This window comes from Chelonoidis abingdonii, chromosome 3 (assembly GCF_003597395.2).
Source record: "Chelonoidis abingdonii isolate Lonesome George chromosome 3, CheloAbing_2.0, whole genome shotgun sequence".
NCBI classification, from domain to species: Eukaryota; Metazoa; Chordata; order Testudines; family Testudinidae; genus Chelonoidis; species Chelonoidis abingdonii.
This window is the reverse complement of record NC_133771.1, coordinates 94,435,933-94,450,849: the sequence shown is the minus strand read 5'-3', so window position 1 is coordinate 94,450,849 and position 14,917 is coordinate 94,435,933. Positions and strand designations below refer to the sequence as shown.

Here is a 14,917-nt window from a genome sequence, read left to right as displayed (position 1 = left end):
GAGTTACTCCATCATCATTCCACTCACCAAGGCATACCACCAAGGCATCGTACTTGGCTCCGCTTTCTAGTCCCTCCCCAAAATTCTAGCAATTGCCAAATCCTGTTCCTTGTTCTTCCTCAACATTGCCAAAATCTGCCTTTTCTTGCCTGCACCCAAAAAACGTACCTGTGTCTCGGTCATTTCCCACTTCAGCTACAGAAATCTGCATCCTTCTTGCCTTTAGCTTCTTAATTCACTCCACGCCAGCCCATCCAAAATCCTGCTGGCAAAGCAATCTTCACCACCACTCTGACCATATAGTTCTCCTCATCAAATACCTTCACCCCTTTGCATAAGCTTCTGTATCAGGTTCAAGTATGGTTGCTCTTTTGGATTGTCCGATCATTCTCTGTGTACCTGTGTTCAAAAACAGACTCCAACGAGAAACCGCTGAACTTGAATTAATATGCAAACTAGATACCATCAATTTAGGCTTGAATAGAGACTGGGAATGGCTGAGCCATTACACACATTGAATCTATTTCCCCATGTTAAGTATCCTCATGTCTTCTTGTCAAACTGTCTGAAATGGGCCATCTTGATTATCACTACTAAAGTTTTTTTTCCTCCTGCTGATAATTGCTCATCTTAATTAATTAGCCTCTTAGCATTGTTAGGGCAACTCCCACCTTTTCATGTTGTGTGTGTGTGTGTGTGTGTATATATATATATAATCTCCTTACTATATGTTTCATTCTATGCATCTGATGAAGTGGGCTGTAGCCCAAGAAAGCTTATGCCCAAATAAATTTGTAAGTCTCTAAGGGTGCCCACAAGTACTCCTGTTCTTTTTGCAGATACAGACTAACACGGCTGCTACTTTGAAACTTGCTAGGAGAACTTGAGAGCAGCAAACAGAGGCAGCTAACAGGAGAGTTTTAGATAGAGTTTGGAAAGGGAGCATGAGAAGCTTTCCTTCCAGGTCCAGCTCTACATTCAACTCCATAATGGCCAGCAATGGAACAATGGTTGAGATCTGCAATGCATGTGCCATGTTTTCTTTCCTGCCTGAGGGCAGAAGGGACTTTCCTGTCTATGAAATGCAAGTTAGCGGGTGTGCTGCAAAAAAAAGATTTGTGGATTGGAAAGGCAGGTTAAGATGCTGTAAAGAATCAGAGAAGCTGAGGAGTTCCTAGACAATCAGGGTTTGGGAAACATCAGTACCCCTGGTTCAAGGAAGAACAGAACTGGCCACCAAGAAGTAGGAGAGAGAGGAGCTCAGAGAGGAGGCTGGGCAGTTTGTAACCACCAGGTGCAAGAGGTCAAGGAAGAACTCTACATGTCTGGAGATAGATGAAGATAAGCAGGCTGGGGCCTGGAACTGAGACATGATGCAGGATTCTAAGATTGGATAGGGGATTATTCATCTAGGCAATAATGACACTGTGTCATGGAATCTCTCACAGATAATAGACAACTTCTGGGTACTCAGAAGGGTGCTGAAGAAGAACATCCAAGTGAGCTTCTTGGAGATCTTCATGTCCCACAAGCAAAGGAAGACAGAAGGCAGAAGATTCTGGAAGTGAATCCCTGGCTCTGTACGTGGTACAAGTTGGTGGATTTGGGTTTTGTGGAATGTTGGTCCGCCTTCTGTGGGGAGAGAGTCTATATAGTTTGGATGGTCTCCATCTCAGTAAAAGGGAAACCAAACTTCTAGGCGACAGACCAGCTAGCGTAGTGAGGAGGGTGTTAAACTAATAACAAAAAAGGAGAAAGTAAAAGAGGGAAGAAATGAGCACTCAGCACAAAAATGTAGGTGTTGAGAATAAAATTAATCAAGAAACCAAATGACACACAGAGAATGAATTCTTTAGGTGCCTAAACACTGTTGGTAGAAGCCTGGATAATAAACAAGTGGAATTGCATTTACTCACTTATGAGCATAAATTCAATCTACGTGATATTATTGAAGGGATAATTCATATGACTGGAATGTTTAAATTAATGGTTACAACCTATTTAGCAAGGATCAAGCGGGCAAAAGGGGAAGGGGGGCACTTTATGTAAAAAAAATGGCCTGCTCCCAAGTCACTGTTAACTTCAAAGAAAATTATCTTGAAAGTTTTATGGATCTGTCAAGGTAGTATCCCCACTCTGAACCTTAGCGTCCAAAAGATAGGGTACCTTCATGAACCCCTCTAAGCCTAATTACTAGCTTAGAAATGATAAAGCTGCCACCACCCAAAAATATAGTGTTTTGGGACACTTTCTGACTCCCCAAACTCTTCCCTGGGGACCCCAAGACCCAAACCCCCTTGGATCTTAACACAAGGAAAGTAAACCCTTTCCCCCACCGTTGCCTCTCCCAGGAGTCCTCTCCCTGGGTTATCCTGGAGAGACTATCCAGATTCAAGCTCCGTGAATCTAAAACAAAGAGGAAATTTGCCTTCTCCCCTCCTCTTTTCCCCCTCACCACTCCCTGAGAGAGAGACAGATTCCTAACACAGAGAGAAATCAGGCTTTTCCTCCCCCCTTCTCTCCTTTCTCCCACAAATTCCCTGGTGAGTGCAGACCCCCTCCCCTTGAGTCTTAGACAAGGGAAAAATCAATCAGGTTCTTAAAAAGAAAAGCTTTTAACAAAAGAAAGAAAAGGTAAAAAATTATCTCTGTAATATCAAGATGAAAAAATGTTACAGCGTCTTTCAGCTTATAGACTAGAGAGAATCCTCCCCCCCAGCACAATACAAGTTGCAGCAAACAGAAATACAATCCTTCCAGCAAAATACACATTTGCAATAAAGAAAATAATCAGAAGACTAAACCACCTTTCTAACTAGTACTTACTAAATTTAGCAGAAGAGACTTTTTCAGAAAGATTGGGGGAACCTGGATGCATGTCTGGTCTCTCCTAGTCCCCAGAGAGAACAAAGCAAAAACCCAAAAAACACAAACAAAGGCTTCCCTCCACCAAGATTTGAAAGTATCTTGTCTCTTGATTGGTCCTCTGGTCAGGTGTTCCAGGTTTACTGAGCTAGTTAACCCTTTACAGGTAAAAGAGACATTAACCCTTAACCATCTGTTTATGACAGGATCGTTGTCCTAATTGATAAAGTACCAAGCATTAGCTGGCGTCTGCTACAGGCCACCAAAGAACACAAAGGAACATGTCTCATGCTGACAGTACTAAAACATCCTTGGATTTTCTAAATATTACAGATAATATAGTCTCAAAAAGCATTACATCCAACAGGGAGGACTCCTATATCCAACCTCGTCTTGACAGATAAAGAGGAGCTGATCACAAAAAATTAGTGCTAATTTAGGTGCAAGTGATTATGACTTGATCACATCTGTTATGGGCAAACAGAAAAAAGTTCAAACCAGTCATTATATATACATACACATACACCCACACACACAGACTTGGGGCTTTAAAAGGACCAATTTCACAAAGCTGAAAACAATTATAAGCTAAATCAATGGGAGGAAGAATTTAAATCAGAAAGGTGTGTATTATAATTGAAAATTGTTTAAGAACACTTTACTTGTTGCCCAAAAAGCCACAATTGAGGAAGAAGACCATACAGGTTACAAAAACTGACCTGCTTAGAGGAAAATTAATTGGTATTGGTCCATTACTACATAGAAATGGAGGAATTATCAATAATGATGCAGAAAAGGCAGACATGTTCAATAAATACTTCAGTTCTGTATTTGGAAGAACAGCCAGATGATGTAGTCATACCATATGAGGAGGATGACACTCTTTCCATTCCACTAGTATCTCAGTAACATGATAAACAACAGCTTCTGAAGTTAGACATTTTTAAATCAGCAAGTGCAGATGACTTGAATCGAAGAGTTTTTAAAGAGCTGTCTGATGAGATTGCTGGACTGTTAGTGTTGATTTTCAATAAGTCTTGGAACACTGGAGAAGTTCCAGAAGACTGGAAGAAAGTTAATGTTATGCCAATATTTTAAAAGGGTAAATGGGATGATGCAAGTAATTACAGGCTCAACTGTCTGACATTGAGCCTGAGCAAGACAATGAAGTGGCTGATACAGGACTCAATAATTATATTACTTTCCTTAAATTCTTTAATGCCAATAAACATGGGTTTATGGAAAAATCGATCATATCATACTAACTTGTTATCTTTCCCACTTCCCCCCCGCAGAGATTCCCAAACTAGAAGGGACCACTGTGATCATCTAATGTATCTTGCATAACACAGGCCACAGAACTTCCCCAAAATAATTCCTTTAGAACTAGAGCATCTCTTTTAGAAAATCTTGATTTAAAAATTGTCAGTAATGGAGAAACTACCACCACGCTTGGTTAATTGTTCCAATGGTTAATTACTCTCACTGTTAAAAATGTACACGTTATTTCCAGTCTGAATTTGTCTAGCTTCAACTTCCAGCTATTGGATTGTTTTAAACCTTTCTCTCCTAGATTGAAGAGCCCATTATTAAATATTTACTCCCCATGCAGGTACTTAGAGACTCTAATCAAGTTATCCTTTAACCTCCTCTTTGTTAAAATAAATAGATTGCGCTCCTTGAGTCTATTACTATAAGGCATGTTTTCTAATCCTTAATCATTCTCATGGCTTGTCTCAGAAACCTCTCCAATTTATCAACAACCTTCTTGAATTTTTGTGGACACTAGAACTAGGCAGAATTTTCCAGCTGCAGTTACACCACTGCCAAATACAGAGGTAAAATGACCTCTATGTGCCTACTCCAGATTCCAGTTTATGCACCCAAGGATTATATTAGCCCCTTTGAGCACCACACTGGGAGCTCATATTCAGATGATTATCTACCATGACCCTGAATCTTTTTCAGAATCACTCTTCCAGGGTAGAGTCCCCCATGTAAGTATGGCCTACATTGTTTGTTTCTAGATGTATGTTTACAGTTAGCCATATTAAAATGCATGTTGGTAAGATGGATGCAAGCGATGTGATCCAGATTGCTCTGCATCAATGACCTGTCATTGTCATTATTTACCACTCTCCAAATTTGAGAGTCATCTGCAAACTTTATGAGTGATGATGTTATGTCTTTTTCTAGGGCTTTGATAAAAGGTTAAATAGGATAAGGCTAAGAGCAGATCGCTGCAAGACCCATTAGATACACACCTGCTCGATAATGGTTCCCCATTTTACAATTATGTTGAAAGCTGTCTTTTAGCAAGCTTTTAGTCCATTTAATCAGGACTGGATGTTGTTCTGAAGGATTTATTGTAAACAAAAGGAATTATTTTGGGGAAGTCCTACGACCAGTGTTATGCAGGAGGTCAGACTAGATGATTTCTATGGGCTCTGCTGGACTTGGAAACTACGACTCTTGAAAAGCTTCGTACATTTCTGCTCCTGCTTATAGCTCTTCTCCTGTCTTTCTTGCTCCCTTTGCTTTCCCCAAGACCCCTGTCTAACCATTCCCTTCATATTGTTCTCATACTGTAATCATTCTTCCATACCATCCCCTTTCTCTTCAGTCCAGCCCCTATTTACAACTTGTTTCTTCCATGAATTCCTTGGAGAGCACCCTTTGAAGAAGACTTATGATAGATCATAATATTAAAGTGAAAGTTGTTCCATCTTATCTGTGTTCTATGATAATATTCTACAAACAAAATGGACTAAGTTATCAGTCTAATTCAGATTGTAAATTCCTTAGGGCATATTAATAAATAAAATAAGCAACAAAATATGAGAACACTCATATTACTGGGTGCCATAATTTTTATGGCTTATAAATACCAATAGTTAAATTTAAGTAAATTGCTAAACATGGAGAAAATGATTATCAGTAACCAGATATCTATTCAGAAGCACTACTTTTAAGAGAGGCTATCCTAGGCTTTAGAAAGTCCAGGTGGATGAGGTAATATCTTTTATTGGACCAATTTCTGTTGGTGAATGAGGCATGTTTCCAAACTACCTAGAGCTCTTCTTCAGATTTGGAAAAATCCTAGTCTTTGTCCATTTCACAGTGGATAAGTGTCAACATCACCAAACCACTTCCGTACTACAAATGGCAGACTTGTTGGCAGTGTCAGCAGAAAGGTCAAAGGCCAAACGGTTATAGAGGTTAAACGACCATCTCACCCCTAGCAATGATACTTCCAGGTCAAGAGTGCCACATGTTGGTGTGACAGGGCTAGGGAAATTGTAAAATGGAACCCTGTCCCACCCTGTTACCTCGATGGGACAAGAAGCAACCCATCTCTCAACCCCTGGTTTTACCCAGAGGAACAGGCTGGGCATAGTTCTCTGCCTGTGGGAAGGGGTGATACGCTAGTAAATCCAGGGGATTTCCTTCCAACAATTTACCTAGGGAGGCTACACCAGCTGGGCCTTGCCTACTGGGTACTCAAAACACACTGGGATTTGGTGTGAGGCTACAACCCAATTATTCTCCCTCTTGAGGGACCTCACAGATGCTCATGAGACCCTGGTACGGAGACTGAACACTGGAGACAATGGGGAAGGAGCTTCCAAATCACCTCACCTTCCTCCCCAGTTGCTCCTCTTATCCGCATCAGATCTATCTGTGAGATGGCGTGTTCCCACTCTATTACTAGCTAGGGGTATGTTATTTATTGAAAATCTAACTATCTTATTAAACTGTTAAAATGGGCACACACACAAAACACCAGATCAAAGCAAACATTTATGAAAAACTGTTAGCAATTTTGAAAATATACTAAGCAGTTCAAAGGTTTTAAAATATACTAAAGCAATCCTTACAGTACTTCCTACACCCAGACGAAAAGACATACCAGACTATGTACTCTATTGTACACATACACCCCCCCACACACACACTTTAAACAGTAACAGTTTCTTTTTAGGGGTTGGGGCACTTAAATCTTCAGTTTGGTAGCCCCAGAAGCGGTGTGGGAGGAGGACAGTGCCCTACCCACCAGGTTATGGCGTCACTCTGAGTTTCACACAAGTTATCCCAGCAGTGTCCAGACCCGCCCACCCATTTTTTTCTCTTTTTGTGAAAGCCCCAAATCTTCTTATACAATAGAGGCAACTAATTTGAAAGGTCCCCAGGTGCTGTTCCCCAGTAGGTTTTAGTGAACGAAGACGACCCAATTCTCAAGCAGGTGAATCTCTGGCCGAGTACACATCATCATTCCACCCCATCTCCCGAAGTCAAAGGTTGACTGAAAAGGATTAAAAAAAATCCTCCTCCTCTGAGCTCTCAGCTCCCTTGACTGCTGTAAGGTGGAGGCCACTGTTGTCCAGGCTGTGCTCAGCTCATGCAGGTCTTTGCCTCAGGACTGGACTGGAAAAACCCCCCATAGAACCAGCTGAAGTTACCACACAGGACTTGCTGCTTTCTCCCTGGGCTGTGGCTGCCAGGAACTCCGCTGGCTGGTGCTAGTCATGGCTCCCTGCACTGCTCGTTTCAGACCAGTATGATAATAGTGGTGGGGGTTACTGGGCTCTGCAGCTCAGTCCCCACCCAGTTGCTCCACTCACTCTCTTTCAGTGGGGTCCCTGTGACTGTTTCTCCCTCCTTTTATCGTGTGTCTGATTCCCCAGGCTGCTCCCTACAGGTTCTCCCCCCATCTCTAGTGCTGCTGGTCATATTCCTCCGTGGGGCCTTGCCTGGCTGGTTCCGTTGCCTTGTTTGCGGAGGGTTCCCGTTCCTTGGATTGATCCTAACCCCACGCACCAACTCTCTGCACGTGTCACAAGGTAGCCCTGCTCTTTCTGTGTTTCCTTCCCCAGCAAACATGGAGGCCAGGACTTGAGCGGAGGCTCCCTGATTAACCTCGCTCTCTGGTCAATCAGATTGACTTGGGTTGCTGTCTACACTTCACTGGCCCTCTGCTTATCCAGAGGCCCTGTCAGTCCCAGGATCCTGACTCCTCTTCAGCCCTTCCATTCGCTCCTGGCATGGGGTGGAGGGGGGAGAAGAGGGGGCCTCCAACCAACCTAACCCACAAAGTTTTAGTAATGGGACAACCATCCCTTCACATTGGCAAGGCAGTTTTTACTACCTCTGAGTGCACTGAAGCTTTCACTGCCATTGCTGATTGTTTAATTGTTTTGTGGAGAGAGCATGTGTTTTCAGAGCTGCCATTCTGGCAGTTTTCAGGTGCACAAAAACAACACCCACATAATTAACAAACATTATATAAAGAAGCCCAGACTGTCCATGAACCTGATGAGCAGGAACAGATAATAAAAGGCTATGCACTTACTTTCTGCCAGCAAAGTCCCTGAGAGCAACAGCCACAAACAATGTAAAGTGGCAAAGGGAAATAAACTTCTCCTCCTCTCCCCTGTGAAATGGAGACACAAACTAGCAGGTAACAGAGCAGGGCAACAGTCCTTCTGCCCTTCAAAGGTGAATTTTACCTACTGTCTGTGACAACCTGCTTCACTCTGCCACTGCCCAAATTGTATAAAACATGTCCTGATTTACTTGAAAATATGCTTCTAGTAACTTAAAAGTGGAAAACAAACACTGGCCTATTACATGGTCATAAATCCTTTTCCTCCAAGAGACCACTAAGTGTTCTACCAGTTACCCACAGCACCACCACAAAGTGGTGGAACTACACCCAGTGTGCAGAGCACCAACCAGTCAAACAGTGCAGCACACACTACCTAAAAAGTGGGAGGAGGGAGAAAAGATAATTTTTTAATAAAGCTCTGAAGCAAACCCCTATTGTTACAAAATGGGATTTTAGGTCTTGATTCAGGAGCTCATCCCTATTCAGTAAAAACACTTAGGCAAATGCCTGAGCATGTGCTTAAGTGCCAAAGACTTTAATGACTTAAGCACATGCTTAAACTTAAGCATGTGCTTAAGTACTTTACTCAACAGGGATGAAATTAAACAATTGCTTAAGTGTTTTGCTGAACTAGGGCATTACTGTCCACACAGTGCAGAGAGGACCTCATTTAGAAAAATCTATTCTCAGTAATGTAAACACAGTAAACAGGATATACAATTCCATTTATCTACTTTGGAAGGACTAAAGGCTGAGTCAACCTGGCTGGAGTTCAAATCTGTGATTCTAGGAAACATTGGTAGGAACTGCAAAGCTATAGCTCAGATCGCTAAGCTACTCCTCCCCATGAGTTGGTTTGTACTTTGGAGGATCATCTTTAAAAGAACAAGGTACTGGACTGTGATGGGATATACAAAACTCACACTGGAACTGAAGGGGTTAAGAAGCAATCCAGGGATCAGGCAGCCCTGTCCATCCCCACCTTCGGACTTTGGACTAACAGTGAGAAGTAGGAAGTAAGAAGTGGCCTAGGGAGGTAGCCTTCAGGCACTCCTAGGTGCTCAACATAATTGTTTCTCACAGTGCTTCGGGCTGGAGCCTCATTGAGTGGAAAGGCCTGGGCTCCCCTACCAACCACCTTGATATGGAGGGCACAGAAACCCCCCTCTTTTCCAGACTCTCCCTTGGGGAAGCCCAGAGAGGGTAGAGTCCTTGCAGACTCCACAACTGAAACTAAACACGCACAGGAGTCACTAAACAGATTGAAGGTCCTCCTGCCCTCCACCCCCCCTTTGGGAGGGTGTGGGACTTGATAGCTTCCTTGGGACAGGCAAAAAAAAGGCATTCCAAAGACACCCTCAAAGCCAGCAGGAAAAAGTGCAATAGTGACAAACGCATGGGAAATACAAGCCCTCAACAGACCAAAATGGAAGACTACGTTGTGGTACAGATCCGAGATCCAGCTAAGACAACAGAAAATGGAGAAGTGGGAAAGGAGGAAAGAACATGCCACAGCCTGACTCAATCAAGATCCACCCTTTCCACCAGGAAATGTCTGCCCCAACTGTGACAAGATCTGTGGGTCCTGGATCGGCCTCATTAGCCACCTGCAGATCTACTAGCAGTAACTGGGTATCATTTTATGGAAGACAGGCATACTCGAACTCTGAAGGATTGCCGATGGTCTTCCTTGGGACTTCCTTCAGCCTGCACAGACATATATTGCATTGGTTGTTGTTGTTTTTAAAAGCTGCATGCAGAAGAGGTCTCGACAAACAGCGTAAAAGGTTTTTAAATCATGTTATGAAAAACTACAAAGATGCCTTACATGTATTTCTTACTGTCAATTTTTCAGCAGCTGAGCAATAGTTCTTCAGAGGACTTGTAGGTTCTGGACACCGACAGTGCTGAAGGGCAAGCAGATTAGGCCCGATCTGTTTTTGCCCAGATGCAAAACCAGATGCTCAACAGAATGCCAAAACAGAGGAGGATGCTTATTCTATAGGCCTGTACTATCTAAAGTTGAGAGAGAAATTCGGTATTAAGCCTTTGCGAGTTCATAACCATAAAACCATGATGCATACAATTGTGCAAGCGGCTGTGCACGGAATTATCAAGCACTGCCTGAGAGAGAAATAAAGTGAGGATTGCTCTGGGTGCACCATAGATGCCCCCAGTCAGAGCATCACGACTGCATGTACTGGTCTTTAGATGAGGTGAACTGTAAAATTAAATAAATTAGCAGTAGTTTGCATATGGAGAGTGTGTTAAATATCATCATCATGCTGGGATACGTGCTGCAGTGCCTCTGTTTAACCCAGGAACATTTAGCTCTAGAGGCAGAAATGGTAGACAAAGTGACAGAGGCCTAGGACCCAAATGGTGTTTTAGATTAAACCATCAAACCAAGAGATAAGTATTAAATGCGAAATGTTGAACATCTTCTTTGTTCGGCAAATTACAAAATCTTGCTAAGAAAAAAAATAATTAGGTGTGTTTTGGGAACAAAATAGGGCATGTTGTAAAATAAAATAAAGATGCATGTTTTAAATAAAATGTCAGGTGAAAATAACAGTGTGAAGTGTGTTTTTATGGCGTTGAAGGGGTGTGGGGTTTGTCAAAAGGGAAGTAAGTTGCCCTTGCAGTATACGTGCAGTTAAGTTACAATTTGTCAATTATAACAAGAGGTATATGAGCTGCCTGTTCCTCTAACAAAAACCCACCCACCGCACCCAACCCTGGCACTTGCGTATGAAGGATATAGGCTGTTGGGGCATCTGGACCATTGCAAAGCAGCACCAGAACCCGTCTTAAATCATACCGTCTTCCACTTCGGCTGTACTTTTTCATTGTCCTTCTCCCCTCCCTCCAACCAGCCCTCTACATTAGGACTTAATCATGACACTTCAACAATGTCTCAGGTCTCTCGTCTACTGGTTCTTATTATTTGATGATGTACAGCATCTAGGGTTACAGTTTGCATACAAGTGTTTTATGAAAACAAAACAAAAAATATTCTCTAGGGGCTTAGAGAAGATAGTAATAAACAAAACTGTAATTGTTGCTTTACAGGCACTGCTACAAAATATCTTTGTTTGTTTTTGTTAATACAGTAACTCCTCACTTAACATTGTAGTTATGTTCCTGAAAAATGCGACTTTAAGTGAAACGATGTTAAGCAAATCCAATTTCCCCATAAGGAAGAAGAGGGGAAGTTAGGTTCCAGGGAATTTTTTTTCTTGCCATACTGTACAGTACTATAATTGGGAGGTAACCCCGCCTTATCCCACACAGGCACAGCCCACTGGCAGTGGAGACAATGAGGCAGGCAAGGAGGCTGAAGGTGCTGTAGGCTAGGAGAAGCACATTGCACAGCAGCAGCTTCTCCTACTCTGAAAGCACCAGGGGCAGGGGGCTCAACCCTCGGCCCACCCACACCACCCCTTTCCCCAAACCCTCACCCTTAACCTGCCTCTTCTTCTCACCCCCTCCTCCCCCTTTACTCAGGAATCAGAGGAGGAAGGGGGAGCCTGCACGCTGAGTTCTCACTCCTCCCCCATCCCTCCTGAACGCCACAAGCCAGATGATTGCTGCGGGCAGGAGGTGGGGGCAGGAGGGGTAAGGTGGTGATCCGTGGAGTCTGCCAGCGGGCTGAAGGCAGTGTGGGAGAGGGGGTGTAGGGGAGCTGATAGGGGGCTGCCAACTGTGGACAAAGCAGGCAGCCAAACAACGTTATAGTGAAGCATTGCACAACTTTAAATGGAGCATGTGCTGTAATTGAGCAGGGATGTAAGACTGAAACAACTTTAAGTGACAGGAAGTTAAGTGAGGAGTTACTGTATGTCTGATAGGACATAGGATGGGGTAGATAATACCTCAAAGTGGGAAAGTGTTTCCAGGTGACAAACGCTTGCCCGTGCTTAAGCTAACAACTAACATAGAATGGCTGCCTACAACACCATTTCAGTAAAAGTTATCAACATTCCCCCTAAAACTCAGGACAGCTTTCCTACTCCTATGGCCTGATCTCTGTGGCTTTTTAAAGAAAAAAGTTTTAAATTCATTGTAAATCTGTTAGATTTTAAAAAATATTAGAAAAGAAGAGAGTGCGGTGGTGGTAAGATTCCTTATCTCTAGTAGGAAAAAAACAGCTAACTTTTTTACACAAGCTAATTTTTTTCTTGTGCTTTTTGTATAAATCCAAACTTTAAAAAGCAATCTTGTGTATTTTTTTGTTAATTTTTTTTTTAATTAAAACATATATATAAACTCTCCTCAATTGCCAGTTTTCATATGCTTATCAGTTGCTGTTTTGATACTTTAAAAACACTATTTTTAAAAGAATAGGCTAGTATCTTGAGCCTTTTTAGTTCACTCAACTTCTACAAAATATCTCTAAGAGTGGCCTTGTTTTGTTACAGCTCAGTCAATACTGCTTTTCCATGTTAAACTTAAAAAAAACAAAACAAAAACAAAGAAACAAACACGTAATGCTTCAAATAGGCCCCACTGCATACGGAATATCCTTAAGAAAAGTCATGTTATGTTACATCTCAGTCAATGCTGTATTTTCATGGTTTTTTTTTTTTTTTAATATAATGAAACACTGCATGTTTTGCAAGTGTTAAAAGTATGGGGGAAAAGTCAAGTGGTGGGGAGTTTTCTTCAGATAGGCTATCTCTGAGCATCATGCAGTCACAAAGCGATGGTTTTTCGTCTTTTACAAACCAGTAAATGGAATAAAATACTTGTTACAACTTTCAAAGTGTCTTTCAATGTAATCTCACCATTTTTTAAAACTTTAACAGTGTTTAAAAAGTTAGGAAAGAAGTCTATGTTAAAAAAACAACAACACAGAAAACTGAAGGGGTGACCCCTAGAGCAGGGGTTCTCAAACTGGGGGTTGTGACCCTGAGGGGGTCGCAAGCTTATTATGGGGGGGGGGGGCACAAGGCCAGCCTCCACCCACAAACCCCACTTCTCCTCCAATATTTATAATAGAGTTAAATATAAAAATGTGTTTTTAAGGTAAGGGGGTGGGGGTCGTCACATTCAGAGGCTTGCTGTATGAAAGTGGTCACCAATGCAAAAGTTTGAGAACCACTGCCCTACAGCATTGCTAAAACAGACTATAGTGCATGGATCACTGGCTAGCCCAGGAATCAGCAACCTTTGGCATGCGGCCCACCGGAGTAATCACCCTGAGGGCTTGTGAGCCTTGGAAGCTCTCTCTTTCCCCAGGAATAGTCACAAGGTAAGATCTCTCTCACTCTCTGACTCAGCCACATGCTGCCTATCTTTGCGAAGGGCTTTCTTGTCCCTTTTTCTACCATGCTCTCTTTTAACCTATCTTTATATTGTTCTCTTTTATTTAACTTTTTAAATGCTCTTTTCTTAACTTACCCTTATATTTAATAAACTTTTTAAATTTAATTTTTGTTATTGTTTAATAACATGCCAAACTAAGCCTTTAAAACCAACTCTCCTTTCTAAAGTTTCTAAACCTAACCAAAAATCTCTTTTCTTTAATAACTTGCCTCTATTCTTTCAAACTAACCCTTTAAACACAAAAAATCTATATTTTTCTTTAAGTTCTCTCTTTCCATTCTTTAATAACATTCCAAACTAGTCCTTTAAAATCATCTCTCCTTACTAAACCTAACCACTCTTTCTTGTGTATCATAACCTTTTCTTTTTTCCTCTAAACCTAACCAAATCTTTAAGCTCCTTTCCTTTACGTACTCTCACTTTATTCTTTCAACCTTTTTCTCTAAACAAATCAACCAAATGTATCAAAGCACAAGCACCCAACATTCCCCCGACAAAACAAAAAATAAAAAAATGGCCCACAGTGCCAAACCTCAACACCAACAGGAACAGGAATGGAGGGCGGGATATAAGCCCAAAACAGGGTGTCAAAACCTCTCAAAAATACATGGTGATGAATGCTATCGAGCTTTATACTACTAATGTTCAGTAGATACAAAGCTGGGACAAGAAGTGAATGTCTGAAGATGGACAAGTACACCCATGTCCTTGGCTTGACTATTCATAACATCAAGGCTTCCTAAAAAGGAATTTCTGATAGAGAGAGTCAGCTGTGCATTTCACACACATAAATGTGGATGTTCATGAGGCAAAACAAAATAATGATCAGGATTTATTTGTACTACCTGTTGCTAACAACGGAATACAATGCCTCTCACCTCTAGATCCCTACCCAGATCCCTACCCTGGTAATGGCAGAAAGTCTTTACCTGTTGATCTTATTCCTAGAGGTGGGCTAAGGTTTGAGCCCAGGCTGACACTTATCTAGTCTTGTCTCTTATCACATAACTCTCCCATCAACCCCTTTGTTAATGATGGATGTTGCTTGGCAACAACAACTCTTTCTTAGCTTCGCTCACAACAGTCTCTGCATTTTTTTCCCATTGTTATGCACCTTCCAAATGGAATGTGTTCCCTGAGCTAGTCCACAAAGCCCCTAGTCTCTTCAAGATCCACTGCCTACAAGAAAATACCGCAACTAAGGGAATTAAGGATCATCTACTTGGGTGGCAAGTTTGTAGAAATTTTGATGGTGCCCAGAACCCGCCTCCCCAACTCCACCCCCCTGAAACTCCACCCTCACCTGCCTAAGGCTCTGGGAAGGGAGGTCTGGGGTGC

The 14,917-nt window shown here is 42.1% G+C and overlaps 1 long non-coding RNA gene across 1 annotated transcript in view; it reads right to left on the bottom strand.

Annotated features, from left to right (window-relative positions):
- Nucleotides 1–14,917, bottom strand: part of LOC142046573 (uncharacterized) — a 92,711-nt gene that overhangs the window by 58,485 nt on the left and 19,309 nt on the right. The window contains exon 2 of the long non-coding RNA XR_012655531.1: nucleotides 169–399. This is a non-coding gene — a long non-coding RNA (uncharacterized LOC142046573). The remainder of the gene's footprint in view (nucleotides 1–168; nucleotides 400–14,917) is intronic.